The sequence below is a fragment of the Dipodomys spectabilis genome, unplaced genomic scaffold (genome assembly GCF_019054845.1).
Source record: "Dipodomys spectabilis isolate Male_0828 unplaced genomic scaffold, ASM1905484v1 ptg000231l, whole genome shotgun sequence".
NCBI classification, from domain to species: domain Eukaryota; kingdom Metazoa; phylum Chordata; class Mammalia; order Rodentia; family Heteromyidae; genus Dipodomys; species Dipodomys spectabilis.
In genome coordinates this window covers 5,843,707-5,853,477 of record NW_024870908.1, presented here as the reverse complement: position 1 = coordinate 5,853,477, position 9,771 = coordinate 5,843,707, and positions in this window count along the sequence as shown.

Sequence of the window (9,771 nt, the reverse complement as noted above, 5' to 3'; positions counted from 1 at the left end):
TGGCATGTGGCATTAACTGCCTAGGGGTGCCAACGCCCAGCACCGCCTCGAGAGCAAGCAGAGACACCGTGGGGAGAGGGAAAGGGGGCATTTACCCGCCCCCCTCATTCCTGCCTTCATTCGGTCATGAAGATTCTTTACTGGCTTCTCCTTCAGGCTCTCCTGGCTTTCTTGGAAAGACTTGTGTGTGTGTGTGTGTGTGTGTGTGTGTGTGTGTGTGTGTAGAGAGAGAGAGAGAGTGCTAGAGAGGGATAGAGGGAGAGAGAGGGAAGCTGGGGGGAGAGAGCAAGAAAATGAGGGTGAGCACACACACGAGGTTTGTTCAGCCCTCTTATTTCCCTATCATCTTCCAGAAGGCCCTTGGATCTCAAATCCTGCCAGCGCAACCCCGTCCACACGCTGGCATTTAAAAGTTCATTGGCTGGGATGAAAGAATGGTCAATTTCCAAACCTGACAGGCCTCTGGGAGGCCCCGGTCCCTCCCTGGAGCCTTGCTGTGCCCAAGCCATGGCGAGGAGGGCAGGGGAGGAAGGAAGCCCACCGTGGCATCTTCTTTATTAACTTCCTGCCCAGAGCTGCTGGTTCAGAGGCCTTCAGGAATTCTCCAGAAGACTGTGTGGCAGGCCAACGTGGAGTCAGGTTACAAAGGCAGGTTGCACCCCAAATTCTCCCCCCCCACACCAGTGGCCTGACACAGACACAGCCCCAGCTGGTCGGTAGCTGATGGGTTGGGAGGTGATAAGGTGCTTGATGCCTCCTGTGCTGCCCAGAGCATTCAGCTCACAGGTTGGGGGTTCAGCACTGGGGACCAGGATCAACAGATCGGGATGCATCCCCCGCTCCCCCCCCCCCGTGCTCCGATGACCCACGTGACACACTGGGGTTTCCTGTCATTGCGTCTCCTCCATTCCGTAGACGATGGCACCGCACGGTGTTGCGGAGGAGGCCGTGTGTCACACCGGAGGGCAGCAGGTGTTGTTTGGGCTAAATTGACCTTGAAATTGATTTCTTTATTTTATGACTCACTGAGAGGAGATTAATACTCTTCCTCCCCCCCGCCACGCCGTCTCCCCTCTCAGTCTGAAGCATTTCCACAGCCATGGCAGGCAAGGTCAGTGGCAGAAGTGGCTGGAGGCAGAGCTTTCCTTCCCAGGGAGGAAGATGGAGTGGTTGCACCCAGATTTCCTGGCCTGGGGGTGGGGGGCAGGGGATGGGGCGGGCATTTAGAGGGAGCTGAGTTTTCTCTCCCAGTGGAAGAGCAGGAGAGCTGAGAAGATGGAGCAGCTATGGCCTGCATTTATGCCATCTGCTAAGTTGGGGTTCGAGGGCAGCCTGTGTCCCCTGCTGGTTGATTTGGGGGGAGCAGAGGGAGACAGGCTGGTAAAGCCCAGGTAACAGAGATGGATTTTGCAGGGTGTGTGTGTGTGTGTGTGTGTGTGTATGTGTGTGTAGGATTGGGAGATGTAGACTCCAGCCAGGTGGGGTGCCCAGGACCCCCATTCCCTCCTGGGTTTCTGGTCACCGCACCCCCGGATGTGGTTTGCTGTGGGCCAACCAAGTCAGTCCATCTGGATGTGTAGTTTGTGCTTGGTCAATGGAGATGGAGTCTGAGGCTGAATCAGGAGTTGATTGGTACTGCCTGCCCTGGGAACAGGACTGGGATGTAGCTTGTGTGCCATTGTTTTATCTTTCTTGGTTAAAAAAAAAAAGTGACTATATTTTCCCCAAGGTCAACCTTTCTGCACTGGGAGCACACGTTGGGGACTCTGCCCTTCAGCGTGAGTCTAAAAAATTGATTCCTGCATTAGATGAATGAGTTTCTTTTTCCCTGGAAAAATGTCAAGAAATGGTCAGTGTTGACTGTTTTTTGGGTCCAGTACTGGGATTTGAACTCAGGACTTCCTGCTTGCTGTGTAGGTGCTCTACTACTTGAACCACACCTCTAGCTCCCTTTTGCTTTCAGTGTGTGTGTGTGTGTGTGTGTGTATGCATGCTAGTACTAGGGCTTTGAACTCAGAGTCTGGGCACTGTCTTTGATGTTTTTGCTCAAGGCTGATGCTCTATCATTTGGGCTACATCTCTACTTCCAGCTTTTGCTGGTTTAAAGGACATAAGAGTCTCATGGACTTTCCTGCTCGGGCTGGCTTTGAACCATGATCCTCAGATCTCTGCCTCCTGAGGGCCTAGGATTACAGGCGTGATCTGCAGGTGCCCAGGTCTGTTGTAGGTTATTTTTATAGTAAGATCTTACCTTTTGTCCTGGGGCAGCCTCAGACCTCAACCCTGCTACCCACAGCCTCCCTGCAGCTGGGAGGTGCAGAGAGCACTCAGAAAACAGTACCACAGGTATTCTGAGCACCTAGCATGCAGCACTGCAGGGCTCTGCATGGGTGCATAGTGCCGAGTAGGTGGTAGAAAGGGGACCCTCCTGTCACAGGCTAGCTGTATCTGACCCCGAGGAAGATTGTATCCTTGTGCTGAGATGGAGCATTCACACGGACAGAAAAATCTAGACCAGCACTGCCTGACAGATGCATCTGCAGAGCCACAGATGCAAAAAAAAAAAAAAAAAAAAAATTCCCCCACCTGGCCACACGAAAACGTGGAAAGGGGCCGGCGGCATTAATTGTAACAATACATCTGATGTTAGAGATCCGCCGTATAGTTACGAGTTTAAATATTATGATGTGTTTTATTTCAACATGCTACTGAATAGCATCAAACATGAGACCGGTTGAGTGATATTCCTGGGGCATTAATTCGAATGAGATCTCTTACAGTGCTTTTCTGCAGGGTGACTGGGAATTCTGGTGCGTTATTTTATTCTTTCGGCACATATTGGTGCAGTCCAGCCACGTGCTTGGTGGTCCACGTGGCTGGGGTGGCTGTTGGGCCAGGCCTCCGTGCTCTGGACCCTGGGTGGGATGGGCAGGGGTGGGGACGGGCGGGGACCAGCAGGGGGGAGGCAGTGCCCCGTGCTAGCATCGTGGGAAGATATCCATCCTGGAATTTTTTTTTTTTCCTTAAACCAAATCAGGTTCGTCCAAGTTAGAGCCTTTTCCTCAACCTTCCGTTGTTGTTTTCCTTCTTGTCAGGACGGCACGTGTGAGCACCAGGCCTTACCCTCCCATGCCCAGATCGGCCCACGTGGCTCCGTAAGTAGAAGTGTCTGCAGACTGCGGTGTTGTTGTTGAAATCAAGTTTTTGTATCTCTTCAGTCTCTCTGCTGTGATCCATCTGTCGGTTGGTTGGTGGCCAGCCATGTTGGTTGGTTGGTTGGTTCGATTTTCCCTGGCATGGAAACCCCGGAGAAGGCACCACCCTGGGGGGCGGGGGGTGCCCTGGGAGTGTGGGGGGAAGGATTCATATTTACTGAGCTGGTGATGGTGGTGGCAGCTGCAAAAGCTCACAGTGGGAGCTGCATCCTTGTAGCTGGCAGGAAGGAGTCAGCGTGAGCATTCCTGCCGACTGTCCTGGGAAGATGGCGGGGAGGACCTCCCCGTGTGGCTGAGAGTCACAGCACGACGTGCTGTCTGATTCCCGTTCTGTGCAGTTTTTTGTTTTTTGTTTTTGTCAGTCATGGGGCTTGAACTCTGGGCCTGGGTGCTGTCCCTCAGCTCTTCAGCTCAAGGCGAGTGCTCTACCACTTGAGCTACAGCGCCACTTCTGGTTTTCTGGTGGTTTATTGGAGATAAGAGTCTCATGGACTTTTCTGCCTGAGCTGGCTTTGAACCACGATCCTCAGATCTCAGCCTCCTGAGTAGCTAGGATGACAGGTGTGAGTCGCTGGCGCCTGTTCTGTGCAGTTTTATTCGCACACCTTCCTCTCACTGCAGGCAGAGAGATGTCGGGGGTGGGGGAGGTGAAGGAGGGCATTCAGCTCGATGGATGGGGTCTGTGGGGGTGCATTTGGACATGGAGCAGCAGGTTCTGGGGTGTGAAGGAGGTTTTCCAGGATGTCCGAGGAGTGTGCCGGTGGGGTTCTTGGTTGTCATGGTGGCGCTGGGAGGAGGAGTGGCCCCGAGGCCTGGCTGTGGCCCGGGCCTGGGCTTTTTGGTCTTGAGCATCAGCCCTAGGATGCAGGGGGTTTAGACCTTGGCATCTGGGCCCAGCTGCTGGTGACCTCCAGCTTTCTGTGTTGGCACCGCACGGGGTGGCTGTCATCAGAGAGGCATGGTGAAGTCACAGGGTGCAGAGACCCCCCCCACCTTTCAAAACCCCTGCAACAGAAATAGGCCTTGCTCACTTGTGATACCTGCCTGTCCACGCGTGGTCTCCGGGGGCCACAGGGCGGGGACAGTGGTTGAGCTGCGTCTTCTGATTAGGGTCTCCCAGGCTGCAGGGAAGGTTGTGGCCAGGGCTGGGGGTCCACTGAGAGCACTCAGTTGTTTGTTATGCTCCTACCTGTTCTAGATTAGTTACGACCCACCTGCTACTGGAAAGGACACCGGTGAGTGACCAGTGCCATCCTAGCATCTGTCTGCACAGATTCAGGACTGAGATCAGTGAGCTTTCTTCCTCCCCCGGGGGCCTCTGGGGGAACAAGACTCTGTCTCTGATTTGCCCACAGCCAGCCGGCCGGCCTTCTTAGCTCCTAGCGGTGCCTTCCGGCCCGGCCTCTGCGGTCTGTGCGTATTTATTACAGAATGCTGCCACCTTTTGGAATGTAGCAAAAGTGATCTGTGGGTGTAGAGGGCAGGAGGCAGAGCCCTCATTCGCGTCGATGTGCGTGCACACACTCTGCTCTCATTTCTGCCAGCAACTCGCTGCGGCTCGATGCCAGATCCTAGGAAGAAGCGTGACGAGAGCCAGTTCTTCTGGAGGCAGGCGTGTCTGCCACCTCTGCGTTGGCTCGTCACCGTGGTCAAGGCTGCCAGGCCTTGCCAGAGGCCAAGAGGAAGCCAAGTGCAGATTTGGGGCCCTGGGCTGGATTTCCTCACCAAGGATCTCAGCTTGCTCGGCGTCTCTTCTGGCTTTCACACCCCTCTCCTTGGTTGTGCTGGGATGTAGGTGACCCCATTTATAGAAGCCAGACAGGTCAGCTCAGTGCTCTGCAGACCCTGACAGCAGGATGGAGGCGCACCATTGACTAGTGATGCCTGCCCAGGGAAGAGCACCATTGACTAGTGATGCCTGCCCAGGGGATCATCTGGTGGTTGACTGTCTGGGCTTGATTGGCATTCTGGAACAGGTTCCTGCGGCTGAGTTTAGGAGTCTGAGCCACTAGAGGAATTCCTTTCCCTTCCGGGCGTTTCTGTAGTACAGGACCTGGGAGCAGAGGGGTTGGTTGCTGGCTCCTGCCCTGGTCTTTGGGGCCTGCTCTACCTCTCATTGCTAATTTTCCTGCCCGTGCCATCTGCTCTGCAGGCCTCAGAGTGCGTGAAGGAGATAAGGGTATTAGCAGCAGAAGGACAAAGCTGATACTCGGAGTGCTAAGACATGGCAGCTTAGAGCTTCCCCTTGAGGGGCTGGCATGGTTTTGGCCACACGGATCTGAGAAACAAGCCGGCCCGGCTGGGATGAGATTCCCATACAGAGGCCTGCTGACCTCAGATACCCCCAGAGCAGGCTTCCTGGAGAGCGGATGCCTTCTCCCTCCCCAGATAAGACAGGAAAGCTGTTTAGTGAGTTCCCTAAACCTTCGAGGCTGGAGATGACAGCTGGAGCCCTAGCAGGGTTGAGGTTTTCCTCCTGAGCTGGCTGCTTGCATTGAACAAAGGAAAGAATCCACTGCTGATCGGGGACACTCTCTTCTTAACCAACACTACCCCAGCCTGAGACAAATTCCGGTTCTACCAAGATTGGCTTGGCCTAGGCGCCCATGAACTTGCTGTAGGAGCCCGTGTGACCACACATTGGCTGTAGGGAGTCTGGGTGTCACATCTCACAGACCCCAGCCTCGGTGGAGTTCCTACAGAGGCCCCTCGTCTGTGGATAGAACCTCAGGTTCCGGGTTCCCGACTGGGTTTCTGCCCCACGGGGAACCCACCGAAGACCTCTCAGGGAAGATGGTTTCCATGATTTTCAGGCCCCAGAGGCTTTCTTCTCCCATGTTGTTACTGTATGCAAACGGTATCATCTGGAGGACTCTTAGAGGGAGAGTGGAAGGTACACGGCTCCCATGTGACCCCCATCCCCTCCCCCCAGCCGCCTCCTCTACCACTCCCCCTTCCCATACAGGGTGGTGGGATCATTAAGACCTGCTGACCCTATACTGACCCATGGCCACCCCAAGCTGCCTGGGCTCCCCATGCCTTCAGCCTGTGTGGTTTGTGCCTGATCCTAGGCAGGGTGGCTGGAGCAGAGCCCTTCCCCGCTCTCTGAGCTGAGCTCCTTCCCTGCTCTGTGGCTCTGTCCCTGTTCACAGGCTGCCCTTCAGGGCTGGCTACGGCATCCTTCGGAGACCAGGAGGAACCCTTCTGCCTTCTGAAGTCCTAGCCCTGGCCTGGCCTGCCCCGGCTGAGTGGACAGTGAGACACAGCGCCACCTGGTGGTCATTTCCAGGAGCTGTGCCCCAGGCTAGTCAGGAGAGGTCAGTGCCTGGGCCAAAGGAGCATGTCCACCAACCCCAGGCCTCAGGAGAGGCCTGCTTTGCTCGAGGTCAAAGCTACCAGATGCTGCTTTTGCCTGGGGGTGGGGGGTGTTGAGTGCTGCCCCAGGAGCCAGGCACATTCCTGTCCTTGCGGATAATGTAAGAAGATCTCTTGGCATGCAAGGAGCTAGGCACCGGCAGCATGGAAAGAAGGACACGCGAAGGTTTCACCCTGGGCCAGTGGCGCTGTCTTTATTCTCAGGAGCTCAGCGAAAGGAGCTGCCCTGGCCAGCGGCAGCCCGGTAGCCCCCAGCTCTGTTCTGTCTCTGCTGCTGCTTTCTCCGCGTCCCCACGTCAAGCCAGGCTGGCTTGCTGGGCTGCGTGTGCGCTCTTGTCTTTTTCTTTTTTTGTCGGTCGTGGGGCTTGAACTCTGGGCCTGGGTGCTGTCCCTCAGCTCTTCAGCTCAAGGCGAGTGCTCTACCACTTGAGCTACAGCGCCACTTCCGGTTTTCTGGTGGTTTATTGGAGATAGGAGTCTCACGGTCTCTCCTGCCCGGGCTGGCTTTGAACCGCGATCCTCAGATCTCAGCCTCCTGAGTAGCTAGGATTACAGGCGTGAGCCACCAGCGCCCAGCTACTCTTGTCTTTTTCATTCAAGCTTGGCGCTCTGCTACTTGAGCCATACCTCCAGGCCAAGCACCGGTGGTCTGTAAGAGGGCAGGGGGGACGGGAATGTCTGCGCTTTGTGTGAGAGGACAGTGCCGGCATCACGGGATGCTCTGGTGTCTGGCATCTTCCAAACTGCCTGTGTTTGAAGATCTAGTATGCAGGAGATCATAAATATGTAGGAGGGGTGTGTGTGTGTGTGTGTGTGTGTGTGTGTGTGTGTGTGTGCCAGTTCTGATCCTGGCTAGTAAATTTAAGGCCTGGGTGCCGTCCCTGAGCTTTTCCACTCAGGGCTGGCATTCTACCAGCTCTACTTCTGGCTTCTTGCTGATTAATTGGAGATAAAGTCTCATGGACTTTCCTGCTCGGGATGGCTTCAAACCACCATCCTCCGATCTCAGCCTCCTGAGTAGCTAGGATGACAGGTGTGAGTCATCATGCCCAGCAAGAGGGCCAAGGCCCCAGGCACAACCAGGCTGTTGGCTGCCTCATGCTTCTCATGGCGGGGCAAGAAGAAATGACTTAGCCATTCCTTAACTCGATTCCAAGGTCTCCCTCCACATTGTGCCCTGTGACTTGGGGACTTTTCAGTCCTTAATTCTGCAGTTCTGTGCCTCTGCCTCTCAGGATGCTCCACCAGTGACTGAGTGCCAAGATCCTCCTCATACTCCCGCGGCTTGTCATCATCATCTTTTTTTTTAAAAATTGGCAGTATTATTTTAATTGCACACATTTCTGGGGCACAGTGTGATAATTTGGTACACATCCTTGATGCGTAGTGATCAAGTCAGAGCAGCGAACGTTTCTATCTCCTCCAGCACTGAAAAAAATTTTTTTTATTAACCTGGACTGATTTTACATGTTTACGAATAACTAAGAGAGAGGAACTGGAAAGAAAGCAATAAGATGATGGAACATTAATTACCCAGCAATGTTCTTCAGGCCTCCACTAAATTATTCCACTCTACCTTCTCATGTCTCCCGACTCATGAGCTGGTGACGCTCCAACCTCCTCCAGTGACCATTCCCCCTCGTTCCTCCTCTTCTTCTCTTTCCTATTGTTCTCTGGTTGCCCTCCTCCTCCTGCCCTCCTCCTCTGTCTCTCTTTTTCTGTCTCTGTCTCTCTTTCCCTCTCTCCTGTTTTGAATCTGGTTGAAGTCTTAGAATGACATAGGTTAAGGAAAAAACAGTAGCGTTATTGAGCTACAATCCATGCCTAGCTCCACCTTCGTCTGTTCCCAGCGTTGTGCAGATCCAAACAACCAATGCGGGAGTAACATCACATCCCTGTGCTTAGGCCCTGGAGAGTCTGACATCCGCCCCTCAGAGCTCAGGGAGCAAGAGGCAGCTGGTTCACCCCCCTTCCCCCGTGGCCTGAGTGGGGGCCCAGGGGGTCCCTGAGCCTGCAGCCTTGGGGTAGAGCCTGAGGATCTGAGAGTCAGCATTCCTGCGATTTAGGTGAGCACATGCTTCCGTAAGGGTGATCTGGTTCCGTGCCCACTGGCCTTCCTCCTCCTCCTCCTCCTCCTCTCCTCCAGTGAATCCCCACAGGCTTCGTTCATCATTCATGTCTTCCCAGGCTCCCTCCTGCTTTGTGCCCCATCTCATTCTCTGCGCCCTCTGTCCCCAGTCTCGGGGGACTCAGACTATGTGAAGGCTCACCCCAAGGATATCTCTTCACCCTAAATACCCATTTCCACACCGCATTTTTGGAGGAAAGTCTCAGGGGGAGGGGGGCGAAGACTTCAACCTGTGACATTAGGTGTCATAGGTATGTGATGGACTCTGTTTATAATAAAGGGTTAATTAATTATTACAAAGGTGGCTGGCTTCTCTCCGGAACCTTCCTGTTCCAGGGGGTGCCCTCTCACACCCCCCCCCCCCTGCCGTGGTAATCAGTAGCCGATGATGCTGTGGCCTAAAGAGCCGGCTATCCTCGGTGGCTAACTCATGTTCTTGTGATGGTGCTCATTTGTGAACAGGATTGAAGTTTCAACCAGACACTAAGAACCCAAACTCCAAAAAGCTCCACAAAACCCCACACCCTGCTCTCCCAGGAGTCCTTTTGAGCACGTGAGCTAGCATCGTTTTATCTACATCTTTTTTATTTTTTCCTGTAAGAAAGAATTTTGCTTAATTGGGCTTCGTTTCTGTTCTCCTAACAACCAGACGTCTCCATTTCTGAGGGGATTGAAAGCCCCAATCAGTTCAGATAAATCAGCTCCCTTTTAAATGACGATCTTGGAATAATGATCTAACTTACTTTTGGTTTAATTACTTTTAGGTGAATTAGACATGCCGGCTTTGCTGTCCCCGCTTTTCTCAGAAGTATTTAAGCCCTCAAATCTATTTAAACCTTTTCTTTCACTCAAATTAAGATGCCGAGAAATTCTGCCATTAGAAATAATTTAGTTTTTCCCTTCTTCCTCCCCCTCCTCTTCTTCCTCCTCCTCCTCCTCCTTCTACTTTTCTTCTGAACTCTAGATTTGTGGCTGTGTAATTTTAAAATAACCCCAGTTGAAATTGGTCCCATGCAGTGATACCCAATGACCATTTTTACCTTTCACCTTTTT